Raw genomic sequence first — 14,105 nt, 5'->3', positions numbered from 1 at the left:
GTGTCTAGAACTGCAGCAGAGGTGAAGAAAAAGTTGTTTGACTTGAAGGTGAGAGCAAAGAACAGTTTCAGTTTACAGTGTGACTGTGGCAACCACAGATTAAGATGGCCCATCAGCCTTTATTGTTTCAGGTAATTTAACACTTACATGTAAACTAAATGTAATGCTAAACTAAATGTAAAACTTAAACTAAAGGCTTATATTAAACACGTTACACAGTATGAGGCAGAAAAATGTCTTTTTTCCTCCACACAGTTCCATCAACTGTGTCTTTCCTCCTGGACCAACCGTGCCAGCTCAGATCTTCAGTCCTGAGCCATAGGTCCTCAGCCACACTGTGCTGGGATAATGAGCAGAAGGTCCACAGCATTCCTGACATCGAAGATGAACTGTGACAGATCTCACTTCAAGTGCTTTCATTTCAAATATGTGAGTACATGCGTTTTGAACACACCATTTTTGTCTTCAAATACCCCACCTCAAAATGTAAGATGAACCCATAAAAGTAAACCATTGCTGCAGCCTTTTGTACAAGGTCTGTCTCTGCTGCAGGAATGCGACCCCTGACCCTAGGTACATCTTCTGAATATATGCTACTCTTAGGTGCACCATAGAAGACCTCCATGTAACTCCATGCATAATGAAAAGCTGCATCATTTACTGGATAATGTCACACTTTCCCGGGCAGAGGTTGCTGCGTGTGCTCTATACGCACAGCCGGCAGGCTTTCAGTAAACCTAGCGCACGTGCCATTGTGTTCCAGGTGCGCTCATGCGCTCGGTGCCAATTATGTTCCTGTTGAGTTGTAGGATTAGCCAATAGGAGTCGCCAGCTAGGGCTTCAGGGCATGACCTCTGTCTCCTGCCATGACGTATACTCCCATACGTTGCATACAGTGGTGTAGTCCTAAAAAAATAAGGGGGGGGGGGGGGTCGTTTTTGGTGTGGCGGTGTAGCGATTCTAAATTGTTAATGGGGGGGTGGATCGATCGCCAGGACTTGGCGAACTACTAACACATCATGTATTAACCTAGCGTTTGACGTAACAGTCTCTGCAAGCCCTTGTGAAAAAAAAGTATACTAAAATTATGCTGAAATATATATGTACTTAAGTTGTGCTATTTTGGAACTACTAATTTGTTCTTAATTACTACTTATTTGTAATTAAAGTGATATAAATCTGCACTAAGTGTATACTAAATATACTAGTCATATGTTATTTTCGCCACTATTTAATATAATTTAAGTATATTTGTGTGAGCTGTCCAACAGAAAACTAAAAACATTAAGTGTGATTAAATTAATCTTGTGATATACTTACTTTAGTATAGGTAATGTAATCCTAATATACTGCAGTATAATTGACGTACACTTTCTGTAAGATGTCATTACACTATTATTAGTACAAGTAATGTACTCCTAGTATACTTTCTGTAGGATAAGTCAGGTACTTCTAATACACTTACTTTAGTGTGATTTATGTAATTCTAGTACAAGAATTTAAAGGTCATAGCCTATTTTTCTGATACAGTTATACAAAGACCAATAATATGTAGATCCCTTCATGTGTGTGTGTTTGTTTGTGTGTGTTGGGGGGGTCATGTGAGTGTATGTGTTAGAGACACAGAAACAGAAGCAGAGAGAACAATAATGAATATATCTCAGTCATGATCCCTATTGGTATATCTTTCTGAAGTATATAGTTTGTGTTGTTACAAATCTCAAATAGGAAAAGAAAGAATTACAAACAAGCAATTAATTGTATAATTGCATGTTTTGTTTTTTTTTGTTTTGTTTTTTTCATTTCAGGATGGCTAAAAATAGGGGTCAATATAAGACCTAGAAGAAGACTGTCCGACTCCAAGAAAGCAACTTAAGAAAAGACATACTGACCAAGTAATATACTTCCATTAGAATAGCAATATTTGTCGTAATACTTTTGACCTTATAGTGTACTTTTGAGTTTTCAATTTTATTTTTATATTAATGTATATGTATTATGTTGTATTAAAAATGAGTTCACACATATGCTTTCACATTTCCAAATCATTTGTTATAAATTGCATTTTGTTAAAGTTGTTAAATTCTATTATCACAACTGTCACGGTACGGCGGCCCCCTACTGGTCGCCCCCGTCTACAGCAGCAGCTTGTCCTGTGGGTGTGGCGTTGTGTTCGTCCCTCAGGTGGGCGGAGCCCGCGATCCGTCTCACCTGAGGGTCGTTTGTTTGTCTATATATGTCTTGTCTTTGTACCAGTTGACTGCTGGTTATTATATCCTTAATTCGGATCAGTTCACGGGTTTTGGTTTGCGCACTTTACATATTAAACCATCCTACTTCCCTGAGACTTGGCGTGATCGCTTCCATTTATTTTCGCTCACCCTGCCCGTCACAGAATAACCAGCCACCTTCGGAAGCCGCCAGTCTCCTTTGCTTTCTCCTTCGTTCGTGGTCATGTCTCGTGGTAAGTGTTTGTCTGCGTGGTGTTTTGTTTGAAGAGCTCCGCCGTGCTTTTGTGTTGTGTTTTGTGTGTGCGTAGCACGGCGAGGACCAGGGCAGTCTGCCCTGAGACAGCTCTTCATGTCCGTCATTTGTCTGTCTGAAGAGTTTCGCCGTGCGTTTGTTTTGTGTGTTGCACGGCGAGGACCAGGGCGTCTTCCCTGTAAAACTCTTCATGTTGTGTGGGTGAAGTGTACATGTGAACGGGCGTGTGGACCTGTGTGCGTGCTCGTGGCGTTTTGTGTTTAGTGTTTCGTGTGTGACCCGGGTGCCGCTCGTCACTGTCGCCTCGCTCCCCTGTCGTCTTGTGTTTTGTGTGGGGGAGCGACCGCGAATCTGAGCGGCACGTCACAACATACCGAGCGCGCATGTAAGAGTTCCGTTCGTTCGTTGTTTGTACACTGTTTTTTGTTTGTCTAGTCTTTGCGTGTGTGTTGTTCTTGCGTGCCCGTGATTATGTTGTGTGTAATTCCACACATGCTCCTCCCCTTGAATGTGTGTTGGGGGTGGACCAGTGGTGGTCCCGTGCCACGGAATATGGCACGGAGGGCGTAGCTCCTAAGGGAGGCCCTGACCAGGGAGTCGAGGGTGTTCTCCGGAGCCGGTAGGGGCCCCTCTCCTGATGCATCAGGTGAGTTGTTTGGTGTCCCCTCCTGCTGAGATGGAGACCCCTCCCCCCGGATGCGGGGTGCCGAGATGGTCAGGGTAAGTGCGCGTATGTGTTTTGTGTTGGTGTGTGTGGGTGTGTGTGTGCATTTTGTGTTTTATGTGCAGGTGCTTCTCCCTGGCGGTGGATCGTGGCAGTCCTGGACCTTGTGGGGGTCTCCAACTGGCAGGAGCCCCCTTATGTCGTGGGGTGACCGGAGCCCGGTCGGAAAGAGCCCCTCCCTAGAGGGCTGGGGCCCCCGGATGTTTGGGGACGATAGGGCTCTGGTCCGAAGAGCTCCTGCTGAAGATGGAGACCCTCCCTCCTGCTCGGGGTGACCAGGAGGCCCTTGGGGGCTGTTCCCCAGCCCGCGATAAGGGCGCTCTGGGCCTCGGTCTCTGGCGCTCCTGGGTTTGGTGGAGGAGTCCACCTCGTAAAGTCAGGCCCCGGCTGGGGCTGACTCCCCAGGAGGCTGGGGTGGCCCCTAGCAGAAGGCAGGGGCCAGCTCCGGGAGGAGGTAGGTCCAGGAGGTGACTTGGCCACGCCCCAGGGAGGTAACCTGCACACATACACCCCGGACGGACACGGAGCCGTGGCCCGCCGTCCTCGCACCTGTGGGGCTATGCGGCTTAAGGCCGGTTAGGGCGTGAGGGCCCTGTGACCGACCGGGGCGTGGTTTTGTCTTGTTGACGGCCCAGTCGGTCCAGGGTCCCGCCCAGGTAGGTGAGCTAACTTGTTTGTGTTTTGTGTTTCAGCTCCGGGACTACAGGGGGTGTGTCCCTTGTCCCTGCCTGCCTGCCCCTTTGTTTTGTGTGCTGCTGCTATAGGCCGCACAGCCGGTGGAGGGGAGTGCGGCTTGGAGGGGGGATCTGTCACGGTACGGCGGCCCCCTACTGGTCGCCCCCGTCTACAGCAGCAGCTTGTCCTGTGGGTGTGGCGTTGTGTTCGTCCCTCAGGTGGGCGGAGCCCGCGATCTGTCTCACCTGAGGGTCGTTTGTTTGTCTATATATGTCTTGTCTTTGTACCAGTTGACTGCTGGTTATTATATCCTTAATTCGGATCAGTTCACGGGTTTTGGTTTGCGCACTTTACATATTAAACCATCCTACTTCCCTGAGACTTGGCGTGATCGCTTCCATTTATTTTCGCTCACCCTGCCCGTCACAACAACGTTTGTGATGGAATATTCATTTGAAATTGTAAATACTTATAGAAATTTTCACTGAAGTACAATACAATAAGTTATATTGCAAAAATATAGGCTCATAGGACACATTTAGTAAAATGATAGGTTTATTATAAAAAAAAGCAGTTTAATACTAAGTATATTTTTATTAAATACATAGCCAGTACAAAAATAGCACAGCCAAATAAAGTATACTTTTTCAAAGTATACTGAAAGACTGATTAAGTAGGTAAAATTGTAAGTATAAGAAGAAAAAGTATACTTTAATTATTCCGCATATAGTTCAAGTATACTATTATTATATTTAAATATATGACTTTTTCACAAGGGAGAGCAACATCCAGTTAAAATAAGTGGGGGGTCGCTGTTCCCCCGCTACACACTCCCACTAAACCACTGGGGGGGATGCATCCCCCCTGTTAAAATAAGTGGGGGGTCGGCGTCCCCCCGCGGCGTCCCCCCACTACACCCCTGGTTGCATAGTGCAATATACTATATATATATATATATATATATATATATATATACTAACATTTCATGACTCATCAACAAGTGATCCCCCCCCGCTATTCTGATCATGTCTTCCACCTGGTTAGCTGGCCAGCTGCGTCATAAATGACCTGCATGTTAACTGAGTGGTATAATATTCTGCTCTCATATGTGAAATCCTGGTTGATTGTTGTGGCTGTGTGCTGTCTTTTGCTCCTGTTACATTTGGAACGCCTACAATGGGATGGAAATCCTTTATTTCTGTTGTCTTCTCCATTGGTATGTTTGAAAATGAAATGCATTGCAAGGTGAGTGATTAGGGATGCATGTTAGGAAAAGCTCCATTATTCAACTCACTGGAAATGCCAGACCAGTCTCCATTTTCATGTTGTAATGTGACTGTGACTAAAAACCCTGCAGTGGGGAGGATATGAGTGTGCATGGGGCCTTGGACACTCTCTCCAAAACTCTGTCAATCTGTGAATTATACTGACGATAATGGGAATAGAAATTCATCATAATCTCTTTACCCCACTGATCTCTAATACAAAACTGGCTCGCTGATGCAACATTAAGCTATCTAGTGAAAGGCGGTGGACTGGGAGGGGACACTCCGCCATACTGGTTTGTCCAATGCCAACATATTGTTACGTTGTTTCTTTTCTGCACATCCCTTCAGTGCTGCTTGACTCTTGGGAACATTGAAGCACTTTATGGTTGTGCTGTTCATATATTATGAATATGCTTGTTATGTTTTTGCTCATATATGGACTCAAATTACCCACCATCTTCAGACGTAGACAATCCAGGTTCAGAAAGTAAAAGTCCTTACCAAGATAGATAACTCAGATCATTTGTTCATACACAAGCTCCAGTGATCTGTTCTTTATCATATATGGATGATTACATGTCTATTCTACAGATAATAAAGAGGCTAATTTCAGTCAACTTTAGTCAGTTTTCAACTGACATAGTATATACTATGGACATATTTCTATTGCTAGTTTAAAAAAAGTTTTCAGGTAAAGTTTTCAGGTACACCAATCATTCTGAAATTACTGTTTTGGCATATACCTTAATATTGCACAATGCTATTTTGTACAAAGACCTCTTTTTTTTAATTATAGGTTGGTGGCTGATCTGCATTTACACTTTAACACCACTAGGGGACCCTGCATACACATGATCTGGTTCTACTGTAAATATACACACATTCTATCACAGAAGAAACATTTGATGAAGTGTATTTTATGCATGTGCACAAAACGATGTGTATGGCTGTTTGATGAAAGAGCCAGATTGAGGACTAGCAGCTCAGCCACGATGTCTCCCTGATGAGGCCGTGTGGTTTCAGGACACAGACTACTGCACAACGCTGCAGATACTGTACGACAGCTCAGTACAGGTGCACTATTACTTTGCTCCTATACATACTACATACGGGAATCATTGCATTCGTGTTCCTACTCACAAAGGCTTTTTAATGTGTTAATTCAGATATCACACAGCATACAACTATCACACAGGATACAACTCATATCCATGAATGTTTAGTATAACATTCCCTGAATGTTTAAGTGATTATATTCAGTGGTTATGTACAAATGCACTACATGGATTCTGGTAGATGTGACGCTCGGGGCTGGACGAAGGACGAGACACGGGAATCCTTGTCTACTGACGTCACGGTACTTTATTTACAAATAAAGCGCACAAAGCGCACGAAGAACATGGACTCAATCACAACAACGTGTAAACCATAGACAACGACGAGCACAGGACACTGCGCGAGCGCACATTAAATAGACAAACCACATTAGCCCCACGTGATTACGAGACGATTCACAGGTGAGACTTATTAATCACACGACATAACCCTAACCACGGATATCCACTGACGCAGACAAAGCACGTGGATAACGTTGACACACGCCCAAAAGGGAGGGGCCGGGGTCCTCAACGTGACAGTAGAGAGTACGCTGTGTAATTGGCTGCCACTTCTTGCTGGTGTGTGTGTGATTGGTCGTGTATGACTTGTACCTGTGTTAAAATTGTAAACCAATTTTCGGGTATATTGAAAGGTCCTGTATAAATCAAACAAAAAAAAGCTGAGATCACTTCAGAATACAGTGTGGCAAGATGTGTGTTATCAGGTCCTGATTCGACCTGATTTTGAATGTAGTTTGTATGAGTCTACAGGGACTTAGCCCTGGATGTGAGAGCACTACTAGACTTTTCTGAGCTAGATTCCACGGGAGAGCCAAGAATGCTTGGTTTTACTTAAACATCTGAACCCCATATTTTATTGAACCAAAACGAATAATCTAAAATCTGATCAAGAAAAGCAGAATTTTTTTGAACCTTTCTGGGAACTGTTCCACCTTCTCCTGACTGGCTTGGAAACGTTCATCCTTCTTCTCTGCGGCTCCGGCACCGTGACACCTCCTTTCCTTTTGCAAGGCGGGGCTCAGGTGATCACCTCTCCCTCGTCCCTCTGAGCGGCGGTGCTCAGGCAGCGGACGGCTGTCCTCATCTTTCTCTGCAATTACCCCACCGCAGCTGCTGGAGTAGACGGGCTGTCGGAGGCGCTGAACAATCGCAGCCATTCCTGGGTTCACAACAGCCCGTCCAAAACACTACACACAGTACACAGGTGCCGAATGGAGACAACCACGGTGGCTCCATTGTTAGTGACAAACACTGTGACTTTGTTTCTTACACCCTACCATGACTGAAGAGTTCTTTTTGCTTTGTTATGTGTCTAGATTCCTGGTACATCCCAGATGGGAGCACACATGCAGCATCGAGCATTTGGACCAACGAGAGACACATTTCATCTTCTGTGTTATTTCACGTATTGCCATCATTTCTGTTGAAGACTTGGCCCCCAGATCTTGTTTTTTTCCCATGCTGTTTTTATTGATTTTGAACTGTTAAGCATCTGTTTCTCTTAAATGTTCTGATCTATGTCTTAAATATATTGTGAAATAATACTATTCTGTCTTTTGTGTAAATATTAGTAAGTTTCAAGTAAATTATCCTTGCCCCATTGTTGCATGGAAAAGTGAGACACTGATGATCCGGATGTATTAGTAGAGAAGCACTTCCACATGGGTGGAGCATGCAAAGACAGTGATTACAGGTAAGGCATGACATAACAAGACATACAGGGTAAATCAAATGACATCTACATCCACAGTGACACACCCACAAACTGACACACTAAATCAGAGGTGGCAAACCCGTCAGAGACCAAGAGCCACTTTTTTTTTTTTTTTGGGCATGCTTGAACATCACCCATCCCTTCTTCTTCTTCTTCTTCTTCTTCTTCTTCTTCTTCTTCTTCTTCTCCTCTCTCTCTCTCTCTCTCTCTCTCACACACACACACCACACACACACACACACACACACACACACACACACACACACACACTGCCATTTTGAGAGCAAACATGACACAAATTGTTTACTGAATTAATCTTGTCCTGACTGGGAAGCTTGGCGGTGTTTTCATCTTATGCACACGCGCGTTTGACGAAAATACCGGGGTGAACTAAGCGAACAGCACATTAAAAAAACATAAACACAAACTTCGATATAAACATAAGTCGTGATATGCTTCAGGACTTTGGCAGGGTAGGAGGAGGCCTGCCTCGGCACCCTACGAGCTCTGTTATGTACGCAACGTTGTTTTCTAGGTAAAAAGTGGATAAACTCCGTTATCAACACTCGTTACAACGCCACTGACCTGCGCTCACTTTTAGGAAGAAGAGAACAGACAGCAGCAGTAGTTTTGAAGCTCCCCCAGTCGTCTGTGGTGCCTTTGCTGCACCTCGTGTGTGGTTTATTCAAAAACGTGTGACAGAAGACCGCGTCTCACCAGCGAGACTCAAAGCAGAATCACAATAGCATAGATACTTCATGCCGCTAGTCTCCCGTTTTCCACTAGGCTACCGGTTTAAAAAGTATTAGCGGTTCGCTAGGCTTGTAAACAAACCGCGCACCACGAAGATGTAGCAGTCTGTCGCCCTAAGAGCTGATGAGGTAACAGGGCCACGGCACACGGCTGGGGACTGGGGAGCCGCATGAAACCAGACAAAGACCTGCAGGTTGGCCACTCTTGCACTAACCAGACACAATGAGGGGGTGTCTTGGGCTCTTGCAATTTGGGGCTCACAGGATCTGATCTGATTTATGATCTCATGTTCCTCTTCACAGTAGTGATGTGTGATACGTGGAGCCAGCGACCATGACAGGCTAAAGCATTCATGTCCCAGGTTACCCAAACGCCCATGTGAAGACCAATTAATGACCATTTAGTGGTGCAGATGAAGATGGTACAGAGGAAGATGGTGGAGAGGAAGATAGTGGAGAGGAAGATGGTGGAGAGGAAGATGGTGGAGAGGAAGATGGTACAGATGAAGATGGTGGAGAGGAAGATAGTGGAGAGGAAGATGGTACAGATGAAGATGGTGGAGAGGAAGATAGTGGAGAGGAAGATGGTGGAGAGGAAGATGGTACAGAGGAAGATGGTGAAGAGGAAGATAGTGGAGAGGAAGATGGTACAGATGAAGATGGTACAGAGGAAGATGGTGAAGAGGAAGATAGTGGAGAGGAAGATGGTACAGATGAAGATGGTGGAGAGGAAGATAGTGGAGAGGAAGATGGTACAGATGAAGATGGTACAGAGGAAGATGGTGAAGAGGAAGATAGTGGAGAGGAAGATGGTACAGATGAAGATGGTACAGAGGAAGATGGTGAAGAGGAAGATAGTGGAGAGGAAGATGGTACAGATGAAGATGGTACAGAGGAAGATGGTGGAGAGGAAGATGGTGGAGAGGAAGATGGTACAGATGAAGATGGTACAGAGGAAGATGGTGGAGAGGACTATGGTGGAGAGGAAGATGGGTCTAAATATGTAAACATGAAATGCAAACTGTAGTCCATTAGCTGAGGTTTTGTGCTGATTGAGAACACAGTGGCAGGCCACTGGTATACATGTGGTGACTTATGAGTCGATGACAAGGAAATGTGAAAGTGAATGAAGTAAGAAGCAGTGGGTGGGGAAGTGGGAGAGAAGTGGGCGGAGCTTGTGATGAGCGGTCTCCTAGCAGTCTAGGAGACAAGGTGAGAAGAGAAGTTTACTGGCTGACTACAAGAGCCTTGCTGAGTAATGGTTCTGTGCCTTAGTTTAGGATACACTCCACATAAAGGTGATAAAGATTACAGGTTAAAGGAAGAGGAGGAGGATGATGATAAAGATGATGACAATGAAAAAGAAGAAGAAGAAGATGATGATGATGATGATTGTAAGTAGTAGAACTTGTAATCTAGAATACAGGAGAGGTTTTATCTAGATGATGACATTTATAATTGAAGCCATGAAAAGCCACTGATTCCTACTTTTTCCTCATCATGATCTACAATTATTTATCATGAGATGTTTTTCAACAGCCATAGGATATTTTTCTTCAGCTCTAGTTCAAAAATGTTTTAGTCAGAAGATGAGTCAGTTGAGATCTTGAAAAAAGGTGATTCTTTAATTCAATTTAATTCAATTAATGCATTCTTGTACATAATGTACAGATCTCTCGATGTTTTACTGGTACACAACACAGTTTCATCTGCTATTGCATTGAGCACACTAAAGAGACTTTCATTTTGTCTTCTTATTTATTTATTTCTGCACAAATTTGCCTTTCTACAGTTTTCAGTTTACAACCACTAAACAGCTGAAACCATAATGGCCTTTGTTTGTCAGTTGAACTGACATCTTTGAACTTATTTCCACTACCCAAGCATTCTTGAGTCCTTCATTTCATTCTGAATGTGTTGCACTACTCTTCCTTGGTTTTATACTCTTCCATTCATCTGGTCGTAGTTCTTATCAGTGTCTCTCTCCTTCCCCTGACTTCCATAAATCTGCCGAACTCCTCAAATAATTTCACTTTGTAATCAACAGCCACCATTCTGCCCTATAATTCAACTTTCAATGAAAGACAGCTTGCTCCTGCTCTCTCTCTTGTTAAAAAAACATGATGTTAATAAATTGTATCAATTTCTCCACCATTTCCTCCTCCTTCTATAGTGTTTGTTGCTTATTCACTTGAAACTCTACATTTATTGCAACTTAAAAAATATCTTTAGTAGAATTTGTAGTAGTTAGTAGTTGTAACTTGTTGCAAAAATGTTGTGCTTCATTGCTTTTTCGTATTTGTTAACGTTGCATTTCATAAAATGTAGAACAGGACTGGTAAAAACTACTTTGGTCAAAGAATATTTGAATGTTCTTAATTTGGTGCACCTCTGCACTTCTCGTGGCCAGATAGCTTTCACCAACATATGACTCATTCATCTGGACAAACTCTGGTGACAAAGGTCAGTGTGGTTGCCTGTCGGTGTTAACTAAGTGATGGCCAGTATAAGTGTCTGTGTGTACCTGGTAACACCTGTGCTGAATCCCCAAACTTCGCCAGTGGAGCAGTAGAGCACCGCAAACCAGAAGACTCACAGAACTGCAGCCGATTGAGCTTCAGGTCTTTGGAAGATGCACTTATGATGCCTACACCAGCCAATGGGCTTGGATCCTCACCTGAATTATACATGTTTTTAATAGAATTTTGTATTTTACACTGTATTTTATTGCATTTTGCTTTATTTGATAAAGTGCACACATTTTCTTAAGTCATGTTACACTCCATTTAGACTTTATGGCTTTTACATTATGCATGAGACAAATATGAGTGACCAAAGCATGACAGGATGCAAAGTGGACAGATCTGAACAGATCAGTCTTGCAGTTAGAGCCCCCTAGGTGGACAGGGATGTGGTACTGTGGAGGCACAGAAAAAGAACAGAAACATGTTCGATTACTGGTAAGACCAGCATAGATGGCCCTCACCTGCCTCCCTCAGAGTAACAATTTTATGGTGCAGGCAGCTGGATGAGTGAACATGGGTAGCATTACCATGCACAACCTGCTGTGGTTGATCTGCTCACTGCCTTCAAGGCAGGTGTCTAAGCCTGTCCAAAACATGGGTGCTGAAAGTGGGTTTCTAGTGTTCAGCACCATGGACAGCTCCAGGCTAGCGATACAGGTATACATGCAGCTTGGTTGCCAGGTGGTGTGAGCTGTGTGGGAATAGTTCCTGTGATACTAGCTTAAGGGTGGCATTTCTCAGGGGGACGGCCTTAGGACATCAGGATATGCAAGAATGGGGCTTTCTCAGAAACTTTTTCCCCATTCCTAGGTGACAAATGACCTGTTCGCCATGACATTCTTTGAGGAAGGGGACACCTGGAATGCACAGCACTCCTCATGTTCCTGCTGGTCATCTTTGCATTACACCTTTATTTAAAAAAATCTTTACATTGTGCTTGCTGGAAGCAAGAACTTGAGTTAGCATAAACTAAGTAAGTGGTGTATTTATGGAATGTGCTAATTGTGTCTCTTGCCAGCATGAAGGCAACATATATGGGTTGATGGCCAACAGTGGTGGGCAGCATTGGATATTCTGCTTGCAATGCACATAACAGGCAGTGCTTCAGCAGCCAATCAAACTCCAGGAAATCTCTACCTACTGACAGTGGGACATGGAGGTCTGCAACTACACCAGCAGTGACTGGCGACTCATGCTTTTCACTGTCAATACAGACCCTGCAGTGGAGACCTGAATCAGGAGCCACTGTCTCATTTGACAGGGTCAGTCAGGGTGTTGAGGATGGGTGCGCTACTGTAATAGTGCTTCCTGAGTTCACCAAGGCCTTGAATCTCAGTCTATCCTCCTACGACAGGGACCTTTTCCCCCCCATTGTATTCGCATGGTGGTGGATGGGTTTCTCTTTGGACCCAAGCTGGGACCATCTCTCTCTCGTATTGGCAGCTTACCTTAGCCACTCTTGGTACCTTCAACCAACTCCTTTGGGTTCTGATCCAGTTAAGCCCACAACCTTCCGAAGTTACACTGGTAGGCCTAGCAGGAACTGATCCATTGCCACCCACTCAGTTATTTCTCCTGGGCAGAAGGCCGGCTGCTGCAGCCAACTTTTAGTCATGTAGAGAAACTGTCATCTGCTGTCACAGGGGTTGATGGGGCTTGTAGTCCTATCTATGATGCTCAGCAACGTCTGCAGATGGCCCTAGTCCAATATGAAACCACACCTCCTCCTTCAGCTCCTCGTATGGTCTTGTATCTTGAGTAGGGACATGTATACCAGCTATGCTTTGCCTCTGAGAAAAGTGCCATTAAATAAACCTTGCATCTCCTTGTCTCAGTATTTGTGTTCCATGATGTGTTCAAACGTGTTTGGGAAAGCCACAGTGTTCTCACTGTTACTGAGTTGAGGGAGGAACTGGTGGGCGGTTCTCTTGGGATGTTGCGGGGGAGGGATCATCACGGCCTGTCCGCTGCCATGGAGGTCTTCGGTGACGTTTTCAATGCGAGTAACACTTCAGCAGAAGGCCACGTTAGGACTGTTGTGACTGTTCTTGGAAGGAAAATATACAATTATTGAATAGATAGCTGTATAACAATACAGAAATCTATTATTATTACATATGTACTATTTAACGCTGTTGATCTAAGGGCAATAAAATGGCACAAAAAAATTATGGCGTGGTGAATTGCGCTTATACCATCACTAAATGTTTGGCCAATTGGAGACCATGGAGTCATCTCCCTGAGAATTTTATGGACCTTCACCAAAACCTATAGCATTTGAAAAGGATCACTCTTAGAGGAGGTTTGGGTTAAAGGCCTGGAGTAGGGGGAATCTGCACATTTACAATTTTCTAAAGCAGTTTTAGGGTTTGTCAATAATTGAAAAATAATTGTACTAACAAAGGAAATTTGAGTCTTCTTGCCTCAGAGCATAGATAGAAAGAGCAAGAGTGCATTTTGAACTATTTATTTGTTTATTTATTAACAAGTTCCCCCATGTTCCACTATGCATCACTACAGGTCACGGTCAGCAAAGACTGCAAACATTACTTCTGATGTGACTAAAGTAAACAATGTCATGGAGGAAATGAATATCGTTTTGTCCACGTAAATATTTATAATTTATTTCTATCCTTTCTTGCATAGGTACTATGCCACACAATGTAAAGTACAAGGACAAGAACTGCTATCTGCAGCGTTAGTGGTCATTTCATCTATGCATAAACGCATGGCTTCTTAGACAATCAGTTTGGTTACTATATAATCACACCACATAGAATAACACTCAAATCAACTCAACTCAAATAGTGACCTAATTAAATTTTATTGATCCTCTTGTCACAGT

The sequence above is a fragment of the Brachyhypopomus gauderio genome, chromosome 10, assembly GCF_052324685.1.
Source record: "Brachyhypopomus gauderio isolate BG-103 chromosome 10, BGAUD_0.2, whole genome shotgun sequence".
Classification (NCBI taxonomy): Eukaryota; Metazoa; Chordata; class Actinopteri; order Gymnotiformes; family Hypopomidae; genus Brachyhypopomus; species Brachyhypopomus gauderio.
The sequence above is the reverse complement of the archived record's forward strand: the minus strand, read 5'-3'. Positions refer to the sequence as shown.